The sequence below is a fragment of the Parasteatoda tepidariorum genome, chromosome X2 (genome assembly GCF_043381705.1).
Source record: "Parasteatoda tepidariorum isolate YZ-2023 chromosome X2, CAS_Ptep_4.0, whole genome shotgun sequence".
Classification (NCBI taxonomy): Eukaryota; Metazoa; Arthropoda; class Arachnida; order Araneae; family Theridiidae; genus Parasteatoda; species Parasteatoda tepidariorum.
Genome location: NC_092215.1, coordinates 17,305,363 through 17,330,864, shown reverse-complemented (window position 1 = coordinate 17,330,864; position 25,502 = coordinate 17,305,363). Strand labels below are relative to the sequence as shown.

General features: G+C 27.0%; 1 protein-coding gene across 2 annotated transcripts in view; it reads right to left on the bottom strand.

Annotated features, from left to right (window-relative positions):
• Positions 1 to 25,186, bottom strand: part of LOC107439647 (5-hydroxytryptamine receptor-like) — a 482,335-nt gene extending 457,149 nt beyond the window's left edge. The window contains exon 1 of one of the 2 annotated variants that reach the window (XM_071188193.1): positions 25,026 to 25,186. The gene's annotated coding sequence lies outside the window, so the exon portion shown is untranslated. The remainder of the gene's footprint in view (positions 1 to 25,025) is intronic. The other variant, XM_071188195.1, reaches the window with a different exon arrangement.
• Between the last annotated feature and the right edge of the window lie 316 nt (positions 25,187 to 25,502).

The following is a 25,502-nucleotide window of genomic DNA, read 5'->3' as shown; positions in this document are numbered from 1 at the left end:
TATGTGTGTGTGTGTGTGTAAATATTGAAATTACCAGACATTTGAATTGAAATTTGAAATAGTAGTAGTTACTTTTGACAGCTTACCGAAGTTTCCGGTTAAAAGTTTGTGCTGTGATTCTTATTTCGAAATTATAATTACAATAATTTCAATATAAGCAATAAGTTCAGATATAATGTTTGAAATATCCAATAATTAATTTTACAGCATATTCTAATTCCTGCTTAAAAGATGCTTTATGATTTCATTTTCATTATTATTGACAATAAAAATGATTAAACTAATTATTCGCCATATTAAAACTTTAATCAAGTGTAAACTTTATGACTTTAAATTTTGTAGCTGTTATTAATAAAAAATAATAAATATATGATATTCGAAGGTAATAACCTTCTTTATCGCGGATGCATTAAAAATTATGTCTAACAATTTTCAATTTATAACAGTTATTAATAGTTGAAAATACTAAATATATGATTTTAATAGCCGTAGCTACTCATTACGACCTACATATATATCTATTTAAATTAAGTTGTCAAAAACATAGCGTAAACATTTAATCATATAGCCAGTAATGGCTATTATCCCCCGCCTTTTAGAGTACCTGTTCTTTTAATAAAGATGAAATAGTTGTTCAAAAGTTCGAAACTTATTATATACCTCCTATCGGGTTCTTAAACTTAGAAAACTATGACAACGAAAATATTTCCAGGTTTAAAGTCTGAAAATATTTATTTTAAAGTGGCTCGATTCAGAAAGAAATATAGTTACGTTGCATTTTCCGAAAAGATTTAGACTTAAAAATAAAATTCAAAAGAATCAGAAAAGGGAATATAAAACAGTTAAAAAAAATCAGGAAACAGTTTTAAAAAGTTTTCGTTTCGTACTATCGTTATTTCATAGTTTTATTAATTTTGAAACGAATTTTTTTAAATTCATATGTAGCTGGGAAATAAAAAATGCAGTAGTATTTTGTTTCCTTGTTGATTTAGTCATATTTGAAAAACTAAGATTATATAATGGCGAAGAGAATTTTTTTTCAATAAGTGCTACATCATTGTTTTGCAAATGTATTAGATTTGAAACAAATCTGAACTTTATTGTAAGTCTAATTTTATTAGATTACCTTTAAATTGTATTAAATTGCATACCTAAATGGCATTGTCATACTAAATGTTACTTTATTGAATAAAATTTCTTCTTTTTATTGTCTTGTATAGTAAATTTTTTTTGTATTGCAATTCTAATTGTATTTAATTCCGTATTCCGCAGTAAATTGTATTTCATAGTAATTGTATTGTGCACTATAGAATATATACTATATTCTACTGTATACTTAAATGCGTTGTGTTCTATTATAAATTGCATTGCATTAAAATTTTAATTATATTGATTTGTTTAGTAAATTGTATTGTATACTATTGAATATATTATATTTTTTAGTACTACAATACTATATTCTATAGTAAACTTCCATGTACTATAATTATGATCGTATAGTCCATTTAAATTTGTATTGCTCTGAAATTCTGCTTCTCGTGTATTATATTAGATTCTATACTAGGTTTATGTATTGGAAATGATGACACTTAAAAAAAGAAAGTTTAAAACATTTAAAATACAGTTTAGTTGTTCATTTTTGTCATATTTGTTTATCTTATTATGCTAAAACACTAAGAAAATTTCGCTTCAGAACATTATTTTTTTTCAAATTGTATAGCATTGCGGTAAATTTGCATTTGCTTCTAAACAAAATAATTTGAAGTAATGATTTTTCTTGTTGATATTTGGTATGTTTGTTCATGTTCGAACAATAGATTAATCTTCAAGTTCATTTTATTTTTGAATTTTTCTTTAATTCAAAACAGAAATTAAGTTAACTTTTAAACAGATAATAGATCCCCAAAAGAGATATTTTAGATTATTAAAAGTGCTATATATTTCATTTATATTATTTCGTTCACCTGCTTCCATAGTCACCGTGTCGAAATTATATTACACTGAACTTAATTGTTGCTTTTATTGTTAAATTATATCAATTAAAATAACACGCTTTAAAAATGAAAGCACATTTTAATTTTAAATATTGCACATAGTACTAAACAAGTATTTAATTTGCAACTACAAGTTTTATAAAATCAAAAAATGAATTATTTAAAATGCCTTTTTCTTAACATATTTTTTGTTTTTTAAATTTAAATATATAACTTTTAATTGAATATTTTGACCCTGATTTCTTTCTCTTAAGTTATAAATTATAGAATTATCAACATAAAACGTAAAATAAGAATTTTATTTATTGAAAATATTGCATGGCGCTTACCCCGTACGATTATTTATAACTGTTTTCGTATTCTCTGTAGAGTATCATATTTTTAAAGTTGCATACATTTATTTCTCTTTTAACACTCTGCAAAAATATACGCTGAGATAGGTTTACAAATTTATGATCAAAAGTAGTTGCAGTTGGAACAAAAATAATAAATTTCAGTATCGCATAATGTAGTGTACCTTTCATACTACAGTTTATTGATAGTATGACACATATGCGTGTTACTATTATAGTAGTACGTTTTATTCCGTATCATTTGTCACTTCATGCGTTTTCAGTAAATAAACAATATAAATTAATCATTTTTGATCTCAAATTTTATTTTGACTTCTCTTTGGTTCCTTAGGGAAACGCATTTCAGAAATATTTGTATATTTTTATCATTTCGCTATCTTTCTTACTTTCAAAAAACCTAATTTATAATACAAAATAAGAGAGAAACCGTCTTTGTTTTATCGGATTATTTGTCCTTTTCCATTTATTTTTCAAATGCTTGTGTCAGTAAAAAATTTGAAAATATTTTTGGATTCGTTGTTCTTTACTAGCTCTTTTCTCAAAGCAAATAATTTATTGTCATTTTAAATTGATGGAATTCTGTATAACCAAGTTTCTATAAATTATGAATACCTTATTACATGCTCTATATTTTATACATATTGTTTATATTTATTGTTTTTTTTTAATTTCGGTACTATATAATTTTATCACTTTAGAAATACAGAGTTGAATCAATGAATAAATCACATCATGTAAAGCTGTTGTTTTTGATGAAATGTTGTAATAAATTGAAACAACAAATTAAAGAAAGTAATCATATTTTGATTTATTATTACTGCAATGGTAATTTTATTTTTGCAGTATTTTTGTTGAGGTTTGTATTTACTATTTTGGATATCAGAAACACAACACATAACTTGTCTTAATTAAAAGTTAAACAATCTGCATTTCATGAAATTGAATTATTATTTATACAAAAATCACTTTCAAAACAATATTTTTCGAATTATTATTTTACTAAACAATGATTTTTACTTTATTTTTATTAAATATCTTGCTTCTGTATTTAACTTTATTATTTCTGCATATTAATAAGTTTTCTTATATTCAGGGTTCTTAAAATTTCCCAAAATTTACTTATATTGCAAAATTTAACATTTATACTAATAATTGCTCAGCATGTGGTATTAAAATTTAACACATATATTAGTATGTTTTGGAAAACATGGACGATTTAACATAGTTTGAGTAATAAAACTTAAGATTCTGGGTGTTGGATTAGATTAGAATTTGATTGGTTTGACTATACTAAATATTTTATACTAATTTTAAATGGAAAATTTCAACTGAATTTTTATTTTATAAGATAGGGGAAAGAAAATTGTAGACTTAAAACTTTCTTTATGAACTTTTGAGGTATATTCTTGGTTATTTTAACATTGAAAAAAACTAGTGGTCAACTGGTGTGCTGGTATGAAACCGTTTATTTCATTGAAATTTATAATTATTTGAACATAAAGGCATGTTTTTTAAGTTATAAGTACAGTTAATTTAAGTACAGTTACAGTTAAGTACAGATAAGTACAGTTATTTTAACAAAAAAAAATCTTTATTCTAATATTTCTACCTGTAAAAATAGTTTAGTATCAAACTAAAGATAAAACTCTATAAAATAACAATTTCAACACCGCGATGAGCACGAGCCAAGAGCATAAATCGCAGGGTCAATTAACACCACTATTCTAACCCGGGACGACTGATTGGAAAGCGAGTGCTCTTTTCTCTGAGCCACAGCAGTTCTAGCCAGTAGTAATGAGGAAAAATCTTTAACTATCGTTATCTTAAAAGTCAAATATTTTTTTCAAATCATTTATAAATGTAAAACCGTTTAAAACTGTATTATCCCACCCTTATAAAAATGTCTGGCAATTTAACGTGACAAAAAATTATATCTCTAAACAGATAATAATCAGGTAGAGTATCAATTCGACGATAAAGTCGAATCACTGTTTCATTTACACGATGTTCAAACCATAAAATAGTTTCTGAAAAGTGAGGGCTAGTATAAAAAGTAATCGTGAAATGATTTGATAAAAAATATTACGGTTAGAAAAACTGTATGGTAAAAACTAGTATTTGAACTAACGATTTTTGTCCGTTTACGATTATAGGGTTTAAAAACGAGAAAAACTGCTGAATGAAGAGCAGATTTTAGCTGTCAAATATGCTGAGAATATCTGAGAGGAAAAAACAGACATTTTTCTGCAATGCATGGGTAACTAATAAAAAACAGAAAAGACCTGTATTAATCTTTAAACAGTTTTTTCTAGAAAAAAATATGTGTTTTTCACAGTGTATATAATAGTATTATTCATTAATATATGCTAGGAGGTACAGTACAGTAGCAATACGCATTAGAGCACATCATAAGGATAAAAAATTAAGCAAACCATGACTGAAAATATCATCATACGCCACTAGGGGTAATCTTTATTAAGAACTTTCAGTGCGCGGTTTTAAATTGGTACTCTCATATATAATACGAAAAGCCTAATTTATGTTACAAATCTTCCATTGCTTTTTAAATGGTAAAACTCTTAATGTTGTTTTTAAATATATACTTCATATTCTGGATATTTAGACATACATCCTTTATTATACATAAAACATTTAAATTTCAGTACAGTAATAAAGAAGATATCTAAAAATGGACGCATTGTAAAAAGATAAACAATCTTGCACTGATTCTAAGTTTCAATTTTATCATTATTTTAAGTAATCCCAGCACTCATTTCCGAAAAATTTTAACTGCACAAGGCTTTTGTCAACTTCTGCTCCTGGAATTTTGTAAACCTTTGATCTTCGCATTAGAGCTCTTGAAAGTCGCACTGTTTCCGTTTCCCGGGAACTTTTAAATATTACTTTTTAAAAGTCCATTGCGGCTTGATTTCGACCCAAATAATAGAATGATGTGAATCGATGATGTGCTAATTCATTAGTATATAGTAGCTTCTTTATTTATAATTTGATGAATAGAACTTTAAGTTTTGGATTCTAACCGCAGATCTAGAAATGAAATGTTATAGGGAAGAACATATATAATTTATAGAACAATTTATAGGGAAGAACATATGCGTTGAGTCGAGGGGCACAGAGGAACAACAATCTCATCCCCAATAATTTTCCTTAACTTCACATTTTAGTAGTTATTTTTTAAACCTACAAAAAGCTATTTGTTTTTCAAAAGTAAAAAAAAAGAAGACAAAAATACAATTTAATAATTCAATAGCATATTCAAAAATTAACAAAATAATTTTATGCTTGTCATATATGTCGAAGAGCAATTACATTATGGCTACCCTCCATCTATAACAATGGACTCGCCCAGGTTTTCATGGTTTCTCGCTCAGGAACAATGTTTTCAAGGGGCACTTTAGGACCAATAATCCTCATAGTACAATCCCTGACGTCTGTAAGCTACTTGAACATAGTTGCAGACCAGGTTCACCCATTCACCCATTCCCATTAAAATTATGAGAAAATGAATTGCATTTCATTCTCCCTTTTGAGAGAATATTTTTTCACTTTTCAGGAAAGTCTTAGACATATTTATGAAGGTTTTTTTATTGCATGTACTACTTAGTCTTTTTTATACTGTTTTAAAATGTAAAATGTACAAAAAAATGCTCTAAATTTTCCATAAGTTTTCAAATATTTTTGGTGAATCGAGTAAAAATGAAAAGAAATGCGTTTTGAAACTTAAATTTACAGCGAATTCTGAAATATTTTGAGTTATCTAGAATTTATCCATTATGCGCACAAAAGTGGTATCAAAAGGTTTCTGATTTAATAATGGTCGAAAAAATATTGAATCGTAAGGTATACAAATTTTTATATCATTTTTAAGAATACAGTTTTACAAAGCAAAATAGAAAAATTGAGCAAAATCGGTCGAATAGTTTCTGAGAAATTGAATTTTTAAATATCTGATTTTTGCGAAATTCAATTTTTCTAGAACTATTCAACCAATTTTGCTCAAATTTTGTATTTTACTATGCAGAATTATATTCCTTAAAATGATGCAAAAATTTGTATACCTTACAATTCAAACTTTTTTGACCAATATTAAATAAAATAATAAAAAAGTAGTATTCATTAAAAATTGTTTTTCGCGTGGAATTATTTTTAAATAAGCGAATTTTATTATTGTGAGCAAGAATTTTTCAATTCGCTTAAAATTTTCTCGAAATGTAGCGAAATGCTGAAAAAGTAAAATTAACATAAATGTGTCCCAACTTTGGAACACTCTCCTAACCAAAATATTGGGACCATATTTCCCAGATTACGGCAACCATCTATATTTTGGGGATCAGAAATCCGAAAGAATGTCAAAAAATCAAATCCGTCGCTAGAGGTCACCCCTTTGAGTCATTAAGAGTGACTTCTAAAGCGTGAAGATCCGATCATTAGATCAAAAGTTATATATTAGCTTCTATCACCACTGATTTCTTTTCTCTCGCAGACCCTAGTCAAAATCTGTCTTAAATAATGTCCCAACACCCCTACTCAAACGAGTTAGACCTCGTAACCACAGTCAACGCCACCACTCCAGGCGAATGGCTAGGGGAGTTCTTTACATAGACAGACTATATGCCTATTTTCCATTTGTAACATTTATGAAAAATATTAGAAAAAATAAGTAATTAACCGTCATCTAACTCTTATCAACCATTAAAATAAACCACCACTTCAGATAAACCATAGAAGCATAAACAATCTACTACTACTCTTTTTGGTTAAAAGCATAAACATCAAAAAAGAAATTATTGCTAAATAAATGATAAAATAAATGATAGATCTGTAGAACTTTTTGGTTATTTTATCATGTTATCTTAGAGCACATCATCAAGAATCATTTATTCGGTTAAATTTACTTTTCAATTTTGTATTTTTCTAAATGTAGGATAATAAGAGCTATAACTTTGAAAACTAGAATTTACGGTAAACTTTTAATATAACAAAAGAAAATTTCCAAAATGAATGGTTTAAATGTCGTAAACTTAGGTTAAATTAATAAAACATTTTTTCAACAAAATTGTTTTTACCTTACAAGTTTAGTAATCTCTCCAGCTTTTTTTTCTTCGTGCAAAATCTGTTATTTTTCAATTCTAAGTATTTTTGAAATATCGCTTTCAAACTTTTCATATTGCGTTTTGCTTGAAAAATTTTCATTAGTAAAATATAATTCTTAAATTTCAAATTTAAAAAAGTATTTTTACTGAATATTTTATTTACTTTAAACTTTAGCTACATACATCCTTAAAAAATTGACAACGTACGCAAAAACTGTTAAAGCTTATTGAGAAGCATATTTTAATAAATTCTTGTATTTTAAGTATTTATTCAAAATCTTTAAAATTCTTTCAACAAAATCTCAAACAAGAAAGTTAATATTCTAAAAAAATAAAAATGAAAATGAAAGGAGGTTTTCTTTAAAAAAATATATTTTCAAGTAGTTGGCTGAAAATAAGATGATATACTACAAAAACTTGGCAACCAAAATTAGTATTCTCTAAACATAACTTGAGGAAAAATTTGATGAATCAGCTTTTGCAAACTCATTTTTTGCTAACTCTTTCTCAAAGGCTAGCTTTTCTCCTGTATTTGGAAATGCGTTTACGCACTAAAAATGCACGTGATCTGAGAAGAGAAAAAGGATTTAGAACTTTTATTTAATTTTACTTTTTATTTCGCTGATGATTCTTTCGAAATTATTCTATTCAAATAATTTCGAATAAAAATAGAGGGGAATTTTCTTTAGATTTTTCTTTAATTTTTTACTAATATCTTTCATCACTTCTGTTCTGAGAATGACAATCGCAAAAATAACTACATTCTGCATAAACCTGAAATCCTATTTTTCTTCTTCTTTCAATCTAATAAAATGAAAATGGTTTGTGTTGAATAAAACTTATAAAATACGCTGGTTGCAACATGCAGTATCCCACATAAAAACAGTTTTTCTTCTGTTAAAACCGTGCTAAAGTTTAAAATTATCCTAATTGAAAACTTTTAAGAAATTATTTAATCTATTATTAACATATAAACCTAATTAAATAAATTATTTTATTATTAATTTAAAAACCTAGTGAGATTTTTAAGTGTAGTAAACATTTAGTAAACATATTTAACTTTTTTATTCAACCAAATTTTCTAAGAATTTATTTTAACTTCAATTCAATTTCGCTGTGATGAATTATGTTAGTTAATAAAAATCTGCACATTAACCCTTTAACACAGATAGGCCACTGGTGTCCATTTTATACTCTCCAACTATAAGTAAAAATATCCTTCGGTATTTTTTAATTATAAAGAAAAAGTCTAATATATCCTAAAAAATCAGATTGACTTTTCATATATTTTAACTAAAATATAAAATCCCCAAAAAAGATGGGATTTTTTTTCTCCATTACATTCAAAAATTCAACAATAGTTGATTTTACAAAGTAAAGAAACTTAAATGATTAATTACTGTTTTTCTTAAATTTAAATAACTGCAAATAAGAATTATTGTCAGGAAGTGATCCGTGTTTGGAATTTTTACCTTTACCACAGGAAAAGCCCCGGTGTTTCAGGCTGTTTTTCATAACAAAAATGCTAAAAATATATAATTTTTCCCTTATTCTGATCTAAATAAATAGAAAATAATGAAAAGAGTATGTAAAATGTGTTTAATAAAAGTCAAAGGATTAAATACTTCTAAATTCATTAACAATACATGATATAAAAAAGAAAAGTTATAAATAAACTAAATAGCCAATATGAAAAAAAATAAAGCTATAACACAAGTCTTATCAAAAGTTGATCAGTGACGAAAATAAACGAACAAAATACAATGAAACCACTATTAAGAGCTAAATTGAAATTAGAATTTAGCGCATTTTATACCTTCAGTTGAATGCCGATACAGCATAATTTTTCATCTGATAAGTTATAAATTTACACTACACAAACAAATATAGTTAAACCTATCATATTATGGTAAAATTTACTGTGTTAAAATAAGAAAAAAGAACTAAAAGCTTGATAACTTTTTCCGATGCGTTTCGGTAATAATTTTGCTGAAATTAACAAAAATATAGTTTTATAATATGTGATAAAATTCAGTAAATGTATTAAAATTTTGTCATTTTATCATTAATACATTTAAGTTGACATAAAAGTCATTTATTATATTAAATTAAAATTTCAGTTAAATTCCATTAAATGTGTAGTACTATAATTTTGTTTTAATATTATTTCCGGTAAACCATTCCATATGAACAAAAAAATTACCAAATGAATGATTTAAAAGTCACATATTTCGGTTGCATTAATCAGAATTATGAGTTTTGATTCCCGAAATGTATTATTTCCCTACAATATGGTGATTTAATCAGTTTTTTTTCTACTTATGGATGCAAAAAATTTTAATAAAAGACACAGGAGCAAAATGCAGGCCACAAAGCATAAAAACGTCCACTTTTTCTTCAACGGTCATAAAAATATTTCTTAATTGCTTGAAATATTTTGAAATGCCCCAAAAATATTTCAAAGACTATTTTATATCAATATACCATAATCGTTAAGTTATTATAATAATACACATAAATTTTTCTTTTTACATTTTCAAGAAAAATTTTAAAAAGCAATGAAGTCATTATATATATATTTTTTAAAGGATTTATGCCCAGTAAGCAATATAAATAACGGAACATTTGAATGACTTTTGATCAAATGATGAGATTTTGCAAACAAAGATGCAAGATTAATTATACACAAAGAAAATTTATCATATAATAATTAATTTGTGAAAATAGTATTTTAAAATACAAGACCAGGCAAAAATAATTTCTATGTGTAATAATACATTTTGTAACAGATTCAGGTAGACTATACCTATTTTCTACATTTTGCAAATTTTTAAAAATTATTACTTAAAATTTGTCTTTGGCAAAAGGAATTTTAAACGTAATAACTTCCTTAAAAATAGTATGTCAAAAAGAGAATAAGAATGCATTATTTCCAATATCTTGCTTAGTCAGAGTTAATTTTAAAATCTGACTGTAGTTATCAATTCGAATTATTACGATGCGTTATGCATCTTTTTTTGGCACTCTCGATAAGGCCTAAACATGAAATAAAAAAGTAAAAAGAGTAAACCATATGGACTCTGTGATAAAATGCGAAAAATAAAGTATCATAATAAAAGTATAAGTATATAGCATAATAAAAGTTTTTTTTTAAAAAAAATTGGACATGGATATAGAAACTAGAATGTGAGACTCAATATGATAAAAAAAGTTCCGAGTTATTTTTGCATTGTTTATTTATTATTTATCTATATATTCTGTGTATAAAATTGGAATATAAAGTTTAGAAAAACAATAGTTGCAATAAATAATTCCCATAGAAATGTCCTTGACGACGCCATGAAATATTTATAAATAAAATAGAATACAAGGCATATAAAAATTGGGTTGTATTATATCATAGTACACTTATAAATAATAAAAAAGTATATGTATATATTTTTTCATGGAAGTATATTATCTCTAAAATATATATTGATTGTGGACTGCTGCAGTCTTAGGTAACTATTATTAACTATAGTCGCTAAAATTTAATTTTTTTTTAAAAATAAAATTAAAATCATTTATATATCATTAAAAATATTAAAGTTATATTTAATTAACTCGTATTATAAATAATGTGATAAATTATTTAAAAAAATCTGATGCATCTTGTCCTTAAATCCAGACAATATTTTTAATATAAAAACAGAGGTAACAAACAAATAAGAAACTTTAAGATTTTCTCAAATTTAATAGAGTAAGTACTTGAAGTAAAATATAAGGGTTGAAATTTGTTTTTCGGTAATTCGATTTCTCTATTTTTTATTTTTTTTTCAAACTTCTCAGTTTGAGATCCATCTTGTTGCACTCGAACTCAGGCAATATATATCTGATCCAAACCAAATAAATGGTTATCGGTGAAGCAATAAATTAAACTTGTCTGAAAATTTTTATGGCTTCTGTTTAAGAGCAATAACATAGTTTTATAAACTGGGATAAGCAGAAAACTATTTGACGGTTTTATCAAGATGTATAATGTTTTTGTTTAGTATTCGATAGAATGCATCAAACTAAATTTCTAATATATAATATATCAACATCAAATATTTAAAGAAAGTTTAATTTGCATTTGCATAATTTTGTAGCCATGCAAGAGAATGTAACGTTTAATGAAGGATATTTAAAACCGCTAATTGTTTTAGAATCTCTATTTTATCTCCATTGTTCGATTATAGATCTCGTCTATGTGAAAAAAAGCCCAGTATTCGCATATAATTGTGTTAATAAATTAATTATTACATTAAATTATTGGTTATTAAATTAAATTATTATTTAAAGCATCCTAACCCAATTCAGAGATATGCACCGTTTTCCACGGTGGTAACAGCAGCAGGATACAGACGGAAAAAAAACCCTGATTCGATCTTAGTTGGCGCAACTCCCTTCATATTGGTGACTACACACAATGAAAAGGCAACTCTCGCACTGCTCAATAGATGTCAGCACTGCACTATTTAATAACCCAACTCACCTTCGTAAGACAAAGAAATCGTCTGAGTTTTAACAAACATCAAAACCCAGGTTGAAGATATCTTCTATGAGCATAACGTTTATTTAAGGTCAGCAATTGTGTATTTTAAGAGGAAAACTTCTTCCAGTCACTGACCACAATCTTGCGGTGAAATTTTGTAGAATAAAACTATGTCTTTACATCCTAAAGGGGACAGCAAAAAGATATGGTACACCAATCATTCCGGAGTTTCCATAACGACTATTAAAATGCAAACACTGATCATCTCGTCGTAATCAACTGTGGAAGACGGTTTATGTTACTGCAATATGTAAGAAAGGGCATGCTGCATACACACTTTCTTTAATAAAAACTGTTTTTCTTGTTTTAATTTTAGTAAATTACATTTCTTCAAAATTTCCAGCTGTGATTAAGTATCAAGAATGCGAGAAATCATATATTTCTGCACCTTGTTAGAATCTTGGTTTCATATTTAATTTCCACAGTGAATAAATTAATTCCACCCCAGTCACATCAGTGCATCTCGATGCCCTGGAATCTTGTTTTATTCATAGGAATACTGATTCCCTTGTTAACGACATTAATTCTATACCACTTCTCCATAACGCGTGGAAATTTTCCCCAATTCGCCCTTCTCTGCTACTGAGGTTTTTCATATTTTGTTTTTCATCGTTTTTCTCGCTCAGTTACTGTGGTTATTCTAATTTTGTTTCTAATCTTTATTTTTCTGTTTCTTGTTGGTATTTCTAATTACAACTTTTTGTTTTATATTTGAAGTCGCTTTTGTTTTTTCGCATTCACGTCTGGCAAGTCTTGCAATGGGTGACTGTTTTTGAGCGCTTGAAACATGTTGACTGTTTTTTTTTCTGTTGGCCTTCATATACTTGTACCTTAGTATCCGTATTGTACGACACAAAAAAATCATGATAGTAGCATCGAGGCACACAAGATTACGCAAAATTATTTTTAAGTATAGAATTGATCTTATAAAACCCAAATTGATTTTATCAATTTGGATCAAAAGATCTTTAGGAACACGTTTGTCAAATGGATCCAAACTGATCTCTAAACCGAATAACATTGTTGAGATTTGATGTGGCCCTGGTATGGTGAAAAAAATACTATATAGTGTAAAATATTTCTTTCGATGAAAGATTTTGTAAGAAAAATTATCTCGTGTACTGATCTAGTATACTTTGTTAACTTCAACATATTTGTTCACGACTATACACTTTACTTAGGAATTTACGAAGAGATATGTAAAAAGAAAATAATTTTATTATAAAAGACTCGTTATCTTATTAATTTGAATATTTTGGGAAATAGATGATGAAAAGTCAATTATTACAAAACAAATTTAGACGACACTAACGTAAACTAAGCAAAGAATACCACATCGAGTCAAACAATGGCACTGTTAGAAATTTCTCAGAAAAAAAAGTAGTTAAATAACAGCTTTTTAATTTTTACTTTACCATATTCAAGCAAGACAGTCAAATACCATAAACAAGATGTTCTTCAAGCTGTTAAATGTGAAAAAATCGTTTATTAACTGCTTTTGCCTAATGCGGTGAGACAGGCAGAATTTTACGGAATCAACAAGGCTTATATAATGAGGCAAGTTCATTCCTTGAGGCCGAGTACATATCATGCCAAGAGGGCCAATCTGTCAATCTCATGAGCGATAGAATGGGGGATCGAGCCCCTGCGTTCCTTTCAACTGATGAAGAGGTTTCAGAATCCTGCACTCCCCATTTTTTGAGACACGATACTCTTATTTACGCATAGATGGCAGCACTATGCCCAGTTTAATTTTTTGCGGTTTTGAAACTATGCTAGTTGTAAATGGTTTCTAATCCATAAAAGTTAAAAAAGCTCTTTACCGTAAATTTTACGGTGAACTGGATGGACAGATTACTGCCTGTTATTTTACCGTAAATTTAGAAGGAAAATCTAGCAGTGTTTAAAATTGAAAAACACAAAAAAAGTATTAGGTTATACAGTATCAATTAAAAAAAGAAATAAGTGAATAGTTTCATAGCAGATTAAATAATAGACCAACAAGTTTGATAATATAAAGTTATATTTATGCAAAACAGCATTATGAAAGCAAAACAAAGAAAGTTTACTGCATTACCTTTAAAGGCTAATCATAATACAAATTAAAAAAGTTCCAGAAATGATTATTAAAACATTTTTCTCTTTTATGAAGCTTGGTGAGCAAAAAACTAAAGTAAAATTTAATTAGTTATTTACAAATTAAAGGGTTTGCCAAACATACCTCAATATTTACTTATTTCCTTTTTTTCTGAATATACTTTCAAAATGCTTAAAACCAGAAACATTTTCTTGCAGCAGTCGAATTATAAGAATAACATCGTATTTCACAAGTTATTTGCCATCCTACATCAATTCTACTAAATACATTTTAGTTCACAATAATATTTCGTTTCCATAGAAAACGCCTCGTTATATGAACTAATAAGAAAAATATGCACATTATCAGTAATATAAATACAAAATTTTAATTCTTTAAAAGCTACATGATTAACATTAAATTCTCAATTGATTTGCAAAACTTTTGAAGCACTAAAGTTTAATATAAAATATAAGAAAACAAGAATTATGCAATTACAAAAAAAGGTTAAGACACAAAAGTGTTAAAGTGACTGAAATTAAAAATATAAACATTTTAACGGTAAGTATTAATTCTGTTTATTTTTCAAAGAATTAAATCAAGCATAATATTTAAAGCAACGATTAAATTAACGTTTTTATAGAAGCATGACACAGCCAAATGTTACTTCGGCAGACATAAATATTTTTTGTTTAATCTTGTCTGCTTTTGAAAGGTAAACAATTTTTAAGTGAATAAAATTATTAAACAAAATATAATTATTTAAAAAAATTAAGCTTTAATTAATAAACATTGTTAAACAAAATGACGAATTATTTTAAATAAATTTTAGTTTATTTCCTTTTGATAAAAACTTATTTCTGTATCAGTTTCACTAGAACAAATCGCAAATTTGCCTTTATAAATTTACGATATATTTTCTTCTTTTAATCTTATGAAATTAGATGTTAAGTCTATGATGTATGACCATAGTGTTTTCAAATCGAAATAAAGGTATTAAGAAAAGAGATACAAGAAATATTTATGCACATTTTAAATTAGCATGCAAGTACTTAACAAATTTTGAACACAAAATAAATAAATATTGAGAGAAAAATATGAGGAAAAAAAATTCTTGAAATCAAAATAAAAAATGGTCATTTCTTATATATTTTGAGATGAGATGGCCATATTCACTATTCGAATTTTCCTTCTGAAAATATGGTTAAAATAGCCAGCAGCAGTCTGTTGATCCAACTATCCGTAAAGCTTATGGTAAAGAACATTTTTTTACCCTTACGGCTTTTAAACCTTTTACAACTAGTATGGTTAAAAAACCATGAACACATAACCATACGGTTTCTTAACCACTTACAACTAGCATGGTTTTAAAACTCCAAAAAAAGACATTTAACTGGACATTGGAGATATTTCAATATGAAGGGAAAATTAAACTTGGATTCATAGATTTTATATTTCAACTACTTAACTAATTATCAAAAATTAAATTTGCAAATTAAAGAAATTTTAATCTCAAATAACTGTTTCTCTTAGATCTAAACAGCTGCAAATACGTACAAATTCGAAAAAATTATCGTTTGGAAGATTTTAACTTTAACACTAGAAAAAGACACCTTTGTTTCATAGAAAAGTGTTAAAATGCTAAATATAATATTTTAAACTAAACTAAATATAAAAATTCATATTTTTCCTATTTATGTTTGAGCAATAAATAAAAATTATTTTCGCATTTTTCACTTATTTTAAACTAAACTAATTCAAAATAATAAAAAAGTATGAAAAATATGCTTAATAAAAATTCTGCTTCAATGGGTTAATAGAAAAATATTCAACTATTTTCAATTCTCAACAATACTGCAACAGTGCTATACATGTTCAAACACAGCATAAATAACTATTCACATCTTTAAAAATAATTTTAAACAAAATATAAAAATTCATTCAATAGACGTAAAAAAAATATTTGAAATACTAAATTGAATCATTTATTTCCTTTACTGGACAAATGATTGAAATGCAACAAAGGGAATAAAATTGACAGTAACCAGATTGTTTGCATACCAACTTAATTTTAGATTGAAGACTTCACACAAGAAAACAGTGAAAAGAAAAAGTTTCGACCGTCAGATATGCAAATATTCTTGCTTAAATTTTAAGTCTGATGGTATAAATTCGACTCCAGCAATGTAAAAAAAAAGAAAAAGGAATTGAATTTTTTACCTAAAAATAAAGTGTAAAGCTTAATTTAAAAAAATTGCAAAAATGCATATTTTGTAGAAATGGATAATCTTAAGTAATTATCTGATTTAAAAAGTATGTAATTTAATATTCATTTACCAAATAATTTTACGGAAAAGGTCCGCATTTCAAAATAAACAGTATGTTAAGTAAATTTAGGCTATTAGTGTATAAATGTAGCGTTTTAGAGTGGTTTTACGGGTTAAGTCTGCTTATGTACGCAGGGTTTTCAAATCTACAACAAAACCGTTGTTTTACTGATGAATACCTTCAAATGAAAGTTCATCAGTGACTTCATAAGAACATGGTTTTTTCCCCGCGTTAAAATACTGCTTACTAGTGCTCTCCGATGCCTGCTTTCTGACGCTAGCCAACCCCTAAAGTTTGCTACGCAAATGCTCTCTACTGAGATGGACCTATTTGAAATGTGACCTAATATGAATTTAATATAATTGTTCATAGTTTATATATTTGTTACTAATTATAATTGATTGTCACTAATAATTATAAAATTTGTCCGATCAGCAATAAAAATATAATTCTTTTACTTGATTTTAGCTCTGAAATTAAATGCAACAAAAAAGAAAAGTAATAATAAATCCACATTGAACATGCGCCACAGAAATATTTGCATTGAAACAGAAATTTTTGCAAAAAAATTGCGAAATTTAAAATGTTGTTTAGTAAAAATTTTTACCAAACATTAAAAAAAAACAAATTTTAAGCACAATTAGATATTTCGGTATTTGGAACTCTGTAAGGCTTGCTAAACTTTTTCCGTTATTGTCGTTTATATTTAAAGAGATTAGTGGAAGAATCAGGTAAGTGACATTCTGATTATGAAATTTTATATCTCACATTTTTCAACAGTAATTTAGAACTTTGATAATTTTTTTTTAATGTTCCTCCATTTTTAAACTTTTAATTCCGAATCACAGAAAGTGATCCATATATGAAAAACATCTGCAATAAAAAATTTTAGTTCATATTTGCTTATGTCAAGTGGATATTTTATTCTGCTACCTACAACTTTACCTTTAAAAAACTCTACTCGTTGAATAAAGACCTGACTGCAAATATTTATTTTAAAAATAAATTGTGGTAGACCAATCTACCTTGTTTCTGAAAAAGAAATTTTAATGATATCCCTGAACTGCTATTTTCTTCTTCGTTGAAACCGTCCTTTTAAAAGGACGTTAGTCACAAAGGGGTTAATATTAATTCTAAATTCCAATTTTCTCTCTATTTTTTTTTTTGTTCCTGGAAAAATTGTCAAATATATATATATCGTTGTTGGTTGCTGCAGAACGCCTTGCATATATTTTAGGTGCAACCTTAGCGAAAAATAATTTTTGACGAGTAAAAAATTTCAGCTTTACAAAACTAATGAAAAAAACGTTACAATGCTGCCCATTGTTGGGAATTATGCGTCATAGAAAGAAAATTAACAAAAGAGTCTTCATTCCGTTTGTGAACTTAAAAACAAAATAAATATTATTTATATTACATATAATTTTATCTAACTTGTTCAAAAATCGAAAATTTATGTATTTAAAAACAATTTAAATGAAAAAAATCAAAGCATAGATTAAACAGTTATTCTTAAAATCAGATTTTTCTTTTAAACGTAATGTACTAACCTCAAATTTACATGAAAAAATATATATAAAGGAATGAAAAAAAATGCTAGCATAAAAAAAGATGCACATGACCTTTAACAATTTCTTTGACAAACTAAATATTCGATTCTTGGAATACCACGACAATTAACTAAAAAGATTCGAGTGCAGCTGTTTCAAAAAGCTTGGGATTGATTTTTAAAGTTAAATGCTAAAAATTGAAAAGAAAATCGTAACTTAAGCATTTGGAGAAAAAAAATGAAAAGACAATTATTTTCTTAGATAAAAATATTTTCGAATCTACAATTTCGATAATATGCATGCAATTCATAAGTGTATATATTTGCATCATTAGGGATGCAAAAATTGATAACTACTGTTCAGTTAAAGTATACATACATTAATAGTTAACATAGTTTAAACTTTGGAAAGTTAAACTTTCAAATAAATTATGATAGTTACCAAACAATATTTATGTCTGGCATTTTCCGGAAAGTACAAATTTGAAATATGTTTTCCTTTATCCACTTTTATTGTTGCTTTGGTTTAAATCTACATCAATCAAAAAGTATTTTTAATGAAAAAATTATTTTCATTTCCATTAAATCAGTATGATTATTTGTTAGTTAAGTAAGTTCAAATAAAAATTGTAAAAACCATTGAAAAGTTGATATTTCAGTATGTTTAAAGACCAACATAGCATATGTGTATATGTAAAGCGTCAATAATGTTTTTTTTTACCATTTGTGTGTAACGTTCAAAAAATGACTCAGAAACGTTATTATTCCCTAAGATATAGGCATACCCGCTTTCCCGGAACATAATAAAAGCTATTTATTTGTGTTTCTATGCTATTTATGTTATGGAGAAATTATGTTACGTCATTTATTTATGTTAAGGAGATAAAACATTTCTAAGATTATCGTACTGTAAGGTAGTGATATTTCTGATAAGAAAAAGAAATAAAACATAATATAACCAAAATATACAGAACTTTAACTACTCATTCCGTAATATTTCCGTTTGAATGGAAAATATTTACCGGGAATTCTGATTTTCGAAATTATAGTTTTTATTTACTCACATTTAGTAAAAAGTATTAAACTGAAAAGTAAATCTAACCGAATAAATTGTTTCTATGCCATGCTCTGAGGTATCATGATAAAATTACAATATTTTACAAAGTATGAAGAAAAAATTACAATATTTTATCACGACTTCTTTTGCGTCATCTTTCAAAAAGTCAGAAACGGTTTTGATTACAAACTAAAATAAAATACGCATAATAAAATCTAATACGAAATTTTTGCATAATATTCGTACATTATTTTTCTAAAAACTCCAAAAGGCTCCATATAATACAAAAATATTATAATTTTAAAAAAAAGTATCATGAAAATATATCTTACAAGACCAAAATATTATTTCTTAAGCAAAATATTTTGAAATGGCTTGATAAAATAATGAAAGGTTATTTTTCAAAGAAAAAAATATTCCAAAATTTTTTATATTTTAAATAAAATATTATATTTTTCATTAAAAACGATCAAAAATAATTTAGTGCATATTAAAATTGTTTTATATTTAAAACACAAATATTTTGTCAAAAAAAGGGAACGGTACTGAGTTGAAATATCCTCAGTGGTAATCGGATCATGGGTTAGAGTCCCCCTGCGTCAGGCTAACCGTGGGAGGTTCTCGTGGTTTTCCTCTCTACTTAACGCAAATGCGAGTTGGCTCCATCCAAAAGGCAAAATTTCTTCCAATACTCGATCCAGAATTCCCTTGTCTTCTGGATTGGGTTCAAAATTACAATACTAAGTAGTTAAACATTGGTAATCGTAAACCCAAAAATTGCGGTGCCCCAAAAACGACGGTTAAAAAATAAAATATAAAATATTGAAAGCTTTTTATTTAAATTTTTAAGAATCACACGAACTCTGCATATTCTATTCCGATTCAACAGATCTAATATATTATCCAAAATAATTCTATAACTCAACAGGACCCTACATATTATCCAATTATACACACTCAGACTTTGATAAATATTAGCGTGCTAGCAGTGGTTAAGAATAATATACAACAACTAAACCCGTGACTGCATGAGGTGTGTAAGTTGCATGCAAAGGCTCATAAAACATGAAAAAACTCTGAGAACCATTGCCAAAAATTTTATTAAGTTTTTTATTTCGAAAGTGATTAATTAAAAAGGTATATTAGAATTTGTTTATTGGATTCTTTTTACACGACTTTTAAGACAAAATTCATTTCTTACCGTTTATTGAAGGTTTTTTATGATAACTGCATGAAATATGTTATTGTCCATATTTTAACTTCAATTTTTATAAAATGGCCATCTCACCTCGACATTAAGGAGATAAAGCCACTTTTTATTTTAATTTCACTCAATATTTCTATCATTTTGTCCTCAATATTTCGTTTTTTTCCGGCATAAAATGTATTAAATTTGTGTATGAGAATTTCATACCTACATAAACGTTTCTTGTATTCTAAGTATTTTCATTTCAATTTGAAAGAAATTATGACCATCCACCCTAAACTTACCCTACAAGAGATAAAATAGATTTTCCAAGTTGGAAAACAGTAAATGAAATGAGATTAGCAGAAAAAATTATTAGCACTAGAAACATTATTAGCACTTTATGTGTTTAGTTGTTTAAATTAAAATTACTGAGGACAAATGTAAAATAGTTTTAAGAAAAACTCTCGATTTAATGACAAGGTTTTCACATTTTGAATGCCAGTCTTTAATGCAGATCACTTTAACCTTGTTAAATTAAAAATAAAATATTTGACCAAGACGTGCTTTCTTTGAATAAACAATAGCCGATCAAAAAGATAAAAAAAATTTTAACTTTTGAGGATTTAAACTATTTAATATTTTACGTATGAAAAATGTTAAATATTGAAGCGAATCATATAAATTGAAGTCTTTCAATGAGTGTCTTCAAATATTGTAATATCAAGTCTGAAGGAGCCACTTGAGGTCTTTAAATATATCAGGAAACGAGTCATAGCAAGAAGTTGCAAGACTAGTTGTGACAGTTTCCAATCTACGATTTCGGATCTCACTTCTATTTTCTGTGCCATCAGACTAACTCTCATAAGACGAAGTGAGTTCTGGAACTCAAACGAGTTTCTCAAATTTTCGTCGGTGACAGTCGTTGATGGCTTTTCTGAGAGATTTTCCTCACTGACCTTTTCGCAGAATTTCAAAAACTACCTTGTGCCACCGGCAAAATTCGTCGCTTCAACAATCATTACCAAAGGTCCTCATGGAATAATTATAAAAGTGACGTAGTGCACTGTATGGGAGGCTAGCTGGAGTCAAAAGTGAGTCTTTTAAATATATATATAAATATACACATAAATAAAACCGTCTTTGAACAATCGACCTAATTTTGGGTTTACGACTACTAACTCCGTAGCCATGAAAGTTTGAACCAAATCAAGAAGATAAGGAAACTCCTGGATCAAGTAATGAAAGAAATTTGCCTTCGTGGATGACTTTTTGATGGAACTCTCCCACATTTTAGTTACATGAAGAGGAAAACCACGAAAACTTCCCACGTTTAACCTGATGGCAAGCGGACACTAACCCATGATCCTTCTACCACTGAGGATATTTTGCGTCAACACTGTGATCTGTGCGATCCGGGTGCGGAATTTGAATCGACCAGCAACTGCCGAGATTCGAACCCGGATCACTTCATAGTAAGGAGAACGCAGTTTTTGGGGCTTATGAATAATAATATTCAGCTCCGTAGCCTTGTAATTTTGAACCCCATCCAGAAGACAAAGGAACTCCTGGATCAAGTATTGGGAGAAATTTGCCTTCGTGGAAGACTTTTTGATTTAACTAAGCAGCATTTGCGTTACATAGAGAGGAAAACCACGAAAACTTACCATAGTTGGTCTGATGGCAAGGGGACTCTATCCTATGATCTATCACTGAGGATATTTTATGTTAGAACTGTGGTCGGTGCGAGCCTGATGCGGAGTTTTATCGACCACCCATCCCCGGGATTCAAATCCGGTTTACCTCATAGGAAGGCGAAAGCTCTATCCATTGAGTCACCGCGTCTCTATTTGAGACAATTGTGCAACTGCGCACAATTTCTCTGATTATAAAGGGGCTAGACAAGATGAGGTGTGAACAAATTTCACAATAAAATCAGTATTATTACTTTTCTGACAGACCATGTTTAGTAAGAAAAAAGAATTAGTGCTGCTTTTGAAATAAAAAAATAACAAGCAGCTAGAAAGAACAAAAATAAGCAGTTTAGGTTTAGTAACAGTACTTTCGTATATTAAGAGTAGATTCCTCTCATGATCAACCTAATTTTTAAAACATATCACAAAAACGTACAACGTTTGAATGAATAGCTCCTGGCCATTACTTTGTTCAAGAACAAGAAAAATTTAATTGGCATTTCATTTCTTAAGTAAGCAGGATAAAAGATAATGGAGTTATCGAGCATGCGCTTTATTATTTTTTTTATTATTACATGCGCTTTATTATTTTTTTTATTATTATTTAGCATATTTTTGGACCAATTTCGACGGAATTAGAAGCGTTTTAAAATGCACTAGCTTTTCAATAACTATTTGATTATTATTAATTTTTTTAACAAAAACTTGCACCTCATAAAATAAAATGCTATGAAGAACCTACTTTTTTTGGTCCTCTTTTGTTTTTATAAGTCAACTAATCTAAGCAATGTAATGATTACATACAGAACGCGTTCTCCGAAAAAGTTTGCAAAAACGTATATTTATTACTCACTTAAATAGGAGAAAAAAACATCGCTTAAATGAGTTTTTTTTTAATATCTAAGATTTTATCTGAATTACGAGAAAATCAACTTTCAGTACAGAAAACTATAAAGATCAACAATACTACTTTCAAACAATACTGACTTAAATCTCAAAGCGAAATTTATTTAAAAGAAATTTATAATAAAAACTTATATTAAAAAATTTTAAAACAAAACTTTTTTTTCCAGTTTTCTGATCGATGTCAATTTAAGATATTGAATCTTCTTTTAAGTTTTGTCTTTATTTATTTATTTATTTTTATTTGAAAGTGATACAATCATGTACTATAATTTTTGTAGCTTTCAATCCAATAAAAATTGCATTTAATCTCCATTTCTCCATTTTAAAATATGAAATTTGTTATCAATTTAGCTAAACTTACAGGCTGTTTAAATACATTAGTCATAAAGAATTTCATAATTATATTCATTCCAAAAAAATTTTATTATTAATCTGAGAAACGGTTTCGAATGCAAAGAAAAAAATAATCTTAAAAATTGGATTAAATTGGAAAAAAAATAAAGCAAATTAGTTTTGAGCTTACTTCATATATCTCACAACAATGTTATGCATATCAACTCCTAATAATTACTTTAATAAATAAATAAAAAAAAACTGCGATTGTGGAAACAGAGCTTGTTAACAACTTTTGCCCTTTTATGCTATGGTTGTTCGTCTATGAATAATACAAGAGAAAACATATTGATTTTTCAATAAAGATAAGAGATTTCAAAAGCTACGAAAGACAATTAAAAAGAAATTCAGCGTATCTAACTAAAATAAATTAACCGGATAAGCAATTAAATAAACTATAAATTATTTATAATATAAATGCAGTTTATAATCATCATTTGAACCATTTTGAAATATTAAACAAACTGGCGTTAATATAAATATAATTGTATATATGTAGAGAGAGAGAATCTTGCATAGGTTTTGTATGCAAACTAAACATACAAACATGCTAATTATTTTTAAAAAAACACTTGAATAATTAAGAAAAACGGATACTGATATCCTAATATTTTTTTATATAAATTATTTTTCTTTCATTTTTTCCAAAAATTTAAAAAATTAGTATTTTCAATACAAAAAAAGAACATTTAAGTTTACATCTGAAATTTTTAACTTCGAAGGAAAAATATTCTTCAATTAAAAGAAAAAATGCACGTGAATAAAACAGGAAAAACATATTATCCTAAGACTCACTGATAAAAAACAATGAATTATCAAAACAAGGAAAAATAGAAATTCTATTCATTCACAAATTTTATAACTTTTTCTTGAAAGAATAGAGTTATAGAATTATATAAACTTAAAAATAATTATTAATTGGTCAATAACGATCATATAATATTGACCAATAACGATCAATTAATTTATAAATAGTTCAGAAACCATCCAGAAATTTCCGTTTCTTAAATATTAAAAATTATTTGTTTTTAGCTTTAGCAATCGTGAAATTTTTATAATGTATTTCTACGATCTTGCTTTATTTAATTTTTTTTTTATTTTTTAAATTAATTTTGAAAATAACAATGGTTAATTAAATCTGTTTTAAAAACTTTCAAAAATAAACTCTTAAGAAAACAAAAAAAAATAAAGCTTTTCATATGCGAAATTTGTAGCTTTATCTTAAAGCAAATAAACGAATTGATTGTTTTTTTCTTCTTGTAGTTTCTGAAGTTTTAGGGCAAAACTTATTTTTAAATAGAGTTACGAAATAAAGAAATGCAACATATTTAAAAGACAATTCCAATTTAATTTTAATTGATAACTCGCTTTCATCTTTTTAATATATCACCAGAAAGTTTACAGTTTTTAATAGCAAAAGAAAAAAAAATTCTCCTCATGAATGTAAAACTTTTATGATTAAACAATAAAGCTTTAATTTAAATTTTGCATTTTTTTAAAGAAAAATATAAATTAGAAATAAAAAACTAATTTTTCAGAAGTCTATTTCTTTAATCTATTTTAATCTATCTATTAAATCTATTTTAAAAATATATTTTTTTATAAAATTAATTTTTTTTAAAAAATCCATCCAGATTCAAAGTTAAAGTTTCATAATTTTTTCTTAAGATCCATTTAAAACTATTAATTAAAATATGTTTTTCGTCGCACTTTAATTAAAATTTTATTACATATTTATTAAATAAGCAAAGAAATATTGCAATACACTCCAAATTTAGAGCATGCATTGACAAAAACTTACCTCTTATTGAGATTTAAGTATAATGTCACTGTTTGAAAGATGACCAGCTGTATAAAATTGTTTGAGCTGATCTGCAACCATGCTACTGCAGAAAGATCATTCTTGCCTCTGTACCCGACAGATTTCATCGGAGCTACTGCCCAAATATCTTCCCGAATCGTAGGTGGCGGCACCTTCGGCCCTCCCCTTTGCGCAGCCAACTTGTTGAGTGCCTAGTTAGCAGTCTTTTAAGTTTTCAGGAACTGTGCTATCCAACCAATAGCGTTTAGAGCGGCATACAAACGTGCGCGGGACGTATACTTCTTTTATTTGAATCTTTATTACGTTATCTCATGAGTTTCAACCAACCCTAGTAGTTATTCAAATGTATAGGAAGTCATTAATGAAAATTTCATTATTTCATCATATTTCCTTAAATTTTATCTTCTCTCAAATAAATGATTTGATGATAAAAGAAAGATTGATCAGCAGTTATTT